This window comes from Aegilops tauschii, chromosome 4 (assembly GCF_002575655.3).
Source record: "Aegilops tauschii subsp. strangulata cultivar AL8/78 chromosome 4, Aet v6.0, whole genome shotgun sequence".
NCBI classification, from domain to species: domain Eukaryota; kingdom Viridiplantae; phylum Streptophyta; class Magnoliopsida; order Poales; family Poaceae; genus Aegilops; species Aegilops tauschii.
The window spans coordinates 519175664-519182689 of NC_053038.3; the positions used below are offsets into that span (position 1 = coordinate 519175664).

Below are 7026 nucleotides of genomic sequence, written 5' to 3' on the forward strand. Positions count from 1 at the left end.
TCTTGGCATCCGGACTTGTCGCTGGACGCGTTGATGGGCCAGCGAGCCGGCTCAGAGAGCCAGCTGCAGGCGGAGGCCGGCCGGATAGCTGCTCGGGCCAGCTACATCGCCGGGTTCGCCTTCCACAACGAGTTCCGGCCGGAACGGTCAAAGGATGGCGGAGTCGTGCCTGCCGACGACTACGGCCTGCTTCTGGACAACCCGGAGGGCAGCTCCGAGGAAACAGGCGTCTACCGCGACGCGGGCGCCGGGGAGGAGGACACTGGCACTTCAGCGGACCCGGGAGCTGCGTGATCCGGCATCGAGGATGGCTGATTTTTAACTTAGTAAAAATTTCTGTTAGGTAGCAGGTCCACCCACCCATTGGGGGTTAACTGGGTGTAATGAACTCTGGCCTTGGGCCTGTTTCTGAACTTATGATGCATGAACTTTGTGAATGTTTGCGCTTTTGCTTTTCATTTTCTCGAGCCGTTTTCCTGCACTCTCCCCTCCTGGGCTTCTCCCCCGCGAGTCTGACGGCCGAGGCTCCGGTCACTAGTAGAAAAAGGGGCTTTCGTTCGGGCCTGGCCAGTCCATTAGTCCCGGTTCTGCCACGAACCGGGACCAATGGAGGCATTTGTCCCGGTTCGAGAGCCCAAGGGGCCGGCCGGGGCCTCGTGGGCATTTGTCCCGGTTCGGCTGGGCCCATTTGTCCCGGTTCTTGGCACGAACCGGGACCAATGGGCCTCGCTCCTGGCCCACAACCATTGGTCCCGGTTCGTGGCAGGAACCGGGACAGAAGGAAGGCCTTTAGTCTCGGTTCCATCCATGAACCGGGACAAATGAGTTGCCTATATATACCCCATCGCCGGCGAGCAGATCACTCCACAATGCTCTGTTTTTTGCTGGCCGGCGAGGGGGAGGGCAGTGGGTGCTCTAGCTCACCTCCTATGCACATGAGGTGTTCGATGAAATGCCCGAGCCACACTAGTTAAGCTTTCTCCTCTCGAAGCTCGACCTCCGAGCTCCATTTTTCCCGAGATTTGTCTAGGTTTATATTAGCGGCCCGTCACGCCCCGTCCCCATCTTCACCGCCGTCGATCGCCCGCGCCGATCTCGTCGCCGGGACCACCTTGGTGAGCCTCTTGTTCTTATCTTCTTTCTGAAAAAAATTTCTTACTTTACATAGATACTTGTTTAATTTTCTTACTTTTGACATACTTTATTATATATAATGCACGCAGATGAACCGGCAATGGATGTACACCTCTGAGTACATTAAGGGCGTGCATAATTTTCTCGAAGTGGCTGAGGCAAACAAGCAGAATGGTTTTATGTGCTGTCCATGCCCTAGCTGTGGGAATACGAGGTCTTACTCTGACTCGAAAACCCTTCACACCCACCTGCTTTATAAGGGTTTCATGCCACACTATAATGTTTGGACCAAGCACGGAGAAATATGGGTTATGATGGAAGACAGCAAAGAAGAAGAGGACGATGACAACTATGTGCCCCCTGAATACGGTGATGCTGCAACGGTGGAAGCTGCTGAAGATCAAGAGGAACCAGACAATGTGCCCGATGATGATCTCCGCCGGGTCATTATTGATGCAAGGGAAAAGTGCGAAAGTGAAAAGGAGAAGCTGAAGTTCGATCGCATGTTAGAGGATCACAAAAAAGGGTTGTACCCCAATTGCGAAGATGGCAACACAAAGCTCGGTACCGTACTGGAATTGCTGTAGTGGAAGGCAGAGAATGCTGTGCCTGACAAAGGATTTGAGAAGCTACTGAAAATATTGAAGAAGAAGCTTCCAAAGGATAACGAATTGCCCGACAGTACATACGCAGCAAAGAAGGTCGTATGCCCTCTAGGATTGGAGGTGGAGAAGATACATGCATGCCCTAATGACTGCATCCTCTACCGCGGTGCGTACAAGGATTTGAACGCATGCCCGGTATGCGATGCATTGCGGTATAAGATCAGACGAGATGACCCTGGTGATGTTGAGGGCGAGCCCCGCAGGAAGAGGGTTCCTACGAAGGTGATGTGGTATGCTCCTATAATACCACGGTTGAAACGACTGTTCAGAAACAAAGAGCATGCCAAGTTGATGCGATGGCACAGTGAGGACCGTAAGAAAGACGGGAAGTTGAGAGCACCCGCTGATGGGTCGCAGTGGAGAAAAATCGAGAGAAAGTTCTGGGCTGAGTTTGCAAGTGACCCAAGGAACGTATGGTTTGCTTTAAGCGCGGATGGCATTAATCCTTTTGGGGAGCAGAGCAGCAATCACAGCACCAGGCCCGTGACTCTATGTATGTATAACCTTCCTCCTTGGATGTGCATGAAGCGGAAGTTCATTATGATGCCAATTCTCATCCAAGGCCCTAAGCAACCCGACAACGACATTGATGTGTACCTAAGGCCATTAGTTGAAGAACTTTTACAGCTGTGGAATGGCTGTTGGAAATATGCCCTAGAGGCAATAATAAAATGGTTATTATTATATCTCCTTGTTCATGATAATTGTCTATTGTTCATGCTATAATTGTGTTATCCGGAAATCGTAATACATGTGTGAATACATAGACCACAACATGTCCCTAGTGAGCCTCTAGTTGACTAGCTCGTTGATCAACAGATAGTCATGGTTTCCTGACTATGGACATTGGATGTCATTGATAACGGGATCACATCATTAGGAGAATGATGTGATGGACAAGACCCAATCCTAAGCATAGCACAAGATCGTGTAGTTCGTTTGCTAGAGCTTTTCCAAATGTCAAGTATCATTTCCTTAGACCATGAGATTGTGCAACTCCCGGATACCATAGGAGTGCTGTGGGTGTGCCAAACGTCACAACGTAACTGGGTGGCTATAAAGGTGCACTACGGGTATCTCCGAAAGTGTCTGTTGGGTTGGCACGAATCGAGACTGGGATTTGTCACTCCGTATGACGGAGAGGTATCTCTGGGCCCACTCGGTAATGCATCATCATAATGAGCTCAATGTGACCAAGTGTTTGGTCACGGGATCATGCATTACGGTACGAGTAAAGTGACTTGCCGGTAACGAGATTGAACAAGGTATTGGGATACCGACGATCGAATCTCGGGCAAGTAACGTACCGATTGACAAAGGGAATTGTATACGGGATTGATTGAATCCTCGACATCGTGGTTCATACGATGAGATCATCGTGGAACATGTGGGAGCCAACATGGGTATCCAGATCCCGCTGTTGGTTATTGACCGGAGAGTCGTCTCGGTCATGTCTGCATGTCTCCCGAACCCGTAGGGTCTACACACTTAAGGTTCGGTGACGCTAGAGTTGTAGAGATATTAGTATGCAGTTAACCGAAAGTTGTTCGGAGTCCCGGATGAGATCCCGGACATCACGAGGAGTTCCGGAATGGTCCGAAGGTAAAGATTTATATATGGGAAGTCCTATTTTGGCCACCGGAAAATGTTTGGGATTTTTCGGTATTGTACCGGGAAGGTTCTAGAAGGTTCCGAAGTGGGGCCCACCTGCATGGGGGGACCCACATGAACGTGGGTAGTGAGGGCAAGGCCCCACACCCCTGTTCAAGGCGCACCAAGATCCCACCTTAGAAGGAATAAGATCATATCCCGAAGGGATAAGATCAAGATCCCTAAAAAAGGGGGATAACAATCGGTGGGGAAGGGAAATGATGGGATTTCTTTCCCCCACCTTTGCCAACGCCCCAATGGACTTGGAGGGCAAGAAACCAGCCCCCTCCACCCCTATATATAGTGGGGAGGCGCATGGGAGCAGCACCCCAAGCCCTGGCGCCTCCCTCCCTCCCGTGACACCTCTTCCTCCCCGCTTGCGCTTGGCGAAGCCCTGCCGGGATCCCGCTACTTCCACCACCACGCCGTCGTGCTGCTGGATCTCCATCAACTTCTCCTTCCCCCTTGCTGGATCAAGAAGGAGGAGACGTCCCCGCTCCGTACGTGTGTTGAACGCGGAGGTGCCGTCCGTTCGGCGCTAGGATCATCGGTGATTTGGATCACGACGAGTACGACTCCATCAACCCCGTTCTCTTGAACGCTTCCGCTCGCGATCTACAAGGGTATGTAGATGCACTCTTTTCTCTCTCGTTGCTAGAAGACTCCATAGATTGTTCTTGGTGATGCGTAGAAAAATTTTAATTTCTGCAACGATCTCCAACAGTGGTATCAGAGCCAGGTTTATGTGTAGTTTCTATGCACGAGTAGAACACAAACTTGTTGTGGGCGTAGATGTTGTCGATTTTCTTGCCACTACTAGTCTTATCTTGTTTCGGCGGCATCGTGGGATGAAGCGGCCCGGACCGACCTTACACGTACGCTTACGTGAGACAGGTTCCACCGACTGACATGCACTAGTTGCATAAGGTGGCTAGCTGGTGTCTGTCTCTCCCACTTTAGTCGAATCGGATTCAATGAAAAGGGTCCTTATGAAGGGTAAATAGAAGTTGGCATATCACGTTGTGGTTTTACGTAGGTAAGAAACGTTCTTGCTAGAAACCTATAGAAGCCACGTAAAAACATGCAACAACAATTAGAGGACGTCTAACTTGTTTTTGCAGCATATGCCTTGTGATGTGATATGGCCAAAAGTATGTGATGTATGAGATTGATCATGTTCTTGTAATAGGAATCACGACTTGCATGTCGATGAGTATGACAACCGGCAGGAGCCATAGGAGTTGTCTTTATTTTTTTGTATGACCTGTGTGTCATTGAATAACGCCATGTAAATTACTTTACTTTATTGCTAAACACGTTAGCCATAGAAGTAGAAGTAATCGTTGGCGTGACAACTTCATGAAGACACGATGATGGAGATCATGATGATGGAGATTATGGTGTCATGCCGGTGATGACGATGATCATGGCGCCCCGAAGATAGAGATCAAAAGGAGCAAAATGATATTGGCCATATCATGTAACTATTTGATTGCATGTGATGTTTATCATGTTTTACATCTTATTTGCTTAGAATGACGCTAGCTTAAATAAGATGATCCCTCGCAATAATTTCAAGAAAGTGTCCCCCCTAACTGTGCACCGTTGCGAAGGTTCGTTGTTTCGAAGCACCACATGATGATCGGGTGTGATAGATTCTAACGTTCGAATACAACGGGTGCAAGCCAGATTTACACATGCAATACACTTGGGTTTACTTGACGAGCCTAGCATGTACATACATGGCCTCGGAACACGGAAGACCGAAAGGTCGAGCATGAGTCGTATAGAAGATACGATCAACATGAAGATGTTCACCGATGTTGACTAGTCCGTCTCACGTGATGATCGGACACGGCCTAGTTGACTCGGATCATGTTTCACTTAGATGACTAGAGGGATGTCTATCTGAGTGGGAGTTCATTGAATAATTTGACTAGATGAACTTAATTATCATGAACTTAGTCTAAAATCTTTACAATATGTCTTGTAGATCAAACGGCCCACGCTAATGTTGCCCTCAACTTCAACGCGTTCCTAGAGAAAACCAAGCTGAAAGATGATGGCAGCAACTATACGGACTGGGTCCGGAACCTGAGGATCATCCTCATAGCTGCCAAGAAAGATTATGTCCTAGAAGCACCGCTAGGTGACGCACCCATCCCAGAGAACCAAGACGTTATGAACGCTTGGCAGCAGTGTGCTGATGATTACTCCCTCGTTCAGTGCGGCATGCTTTACAACTTAGAACCGGGGCTCCAAAAGCGTTTTGAGCAACACGGAGCATATGAGATGTTCGAAGAGCTGAAAATGGTTTTCCAAGCTCATGCCCGGGTCGAGAGATATGAAGTCTCCGACAAGTTCTTCAGTTGTAAGATGGAGGAAAATAGTTCTGTCAGTGAGCACATACTCAAAATGTCTGGGTTACACAACCGCTTGACTCAGCTGGGAGTTAATCTCCCGGATGACGCGGTCATTGACAGAATCCTTCAGTCGCTTCCACCGAGCTACAAGAGCTTTGTGATGAACTTCAATATGCAGGGGATGGAAAAGACCATTCCTGAGGTATATTCAATGCTGAAATCAGCGGAGGTGGAGATCAAAAAGGAACATCAAGTGTTGATGGTGAATAAAACCACTAAGTTCAAGAAAGGCAAGGGTAAGAAGAACTTCAAGAAGGACGGCAAGGGAGTTGCCGCGCCCGGTAAGCCAGTTGCCGGGAAGAAGCCAAAGAATGGACCCAAGCCTGAGACTGAGTGCTTTTATTGCAAGGGAAGTGGTCACTGGAAGCGGAACTGCCCCAAGTACTTAGCGGACAAGAAGGCCGGCAACACCAAAGGTATATTTGATATACATGTTATTGATGTGTACCTTACCAGCACTCGTAGTAGCTCCTGGGTATTTGATACCGGTGCGGTTGCTCATATTTGTAACTCAAAGCAGGAGCTGCGGAATAAACAGAGACTGGCAAAGGACGAGGTGACGATGCGCGTCGGGAATGGTTCCAAGGTCGATGTGATCGCCGTCGGCACGCTACCTCTACATTTACCTACGGGATTAGTTTTAAACCTCAATAATTGTTATTTAGTGCCAGCTTTGAGCATGAACATTGTATCAGGATCTCGTTTAATTCGAGATGGCTACTCATTTAAATCCGAGAATAATGGTTGTTCTATTTATATGAGAGATATGTTTTATGGTCATGCCCCGCTGGTCAATGGTTTATTCTTATTTAATCTCGAACGTGATGTTACACATATTCATAGTGTGAATGCCAAAAGATGTAAGGTTGATAATGATAGTCCCACATACTTGTGGCACTGCCGCCTTGGTCACATTGGTGTCAAACGCATGAAGAAGCTCCATGCTGATGGACTTTTAGAGTCTCTTGATTACGAATCATTTGACACGTGCGAACCATGCCTCATGGGTAAGATGACCAAGACTCCGTTCTCCGGAACAATGGAGCGAGCAACCAACTTATTGGAAATCATACATACTGATGTGTGTGGTCCAATGAGTGTTGAGGCTCGCGGTGGCTATCGTTATGTTCTCACTCTCACTGATGACTTGAGTA

The 7026-nt window shown here is 48.4% G+C and overlaps 1 pseudogene; it reads left to right on the top strand.

Annotated features, from left to right (window-relative positions):
• Window positions 1-691: 691 nt before the first annotated feature.
• LOC120963638 (small nucleolar RNA SNORA57) lies at window positions 692-823 on the top strand (annotated as a pseudogene).
• Window positions 824-7026: the final 6203 nt, after the last annotated feature.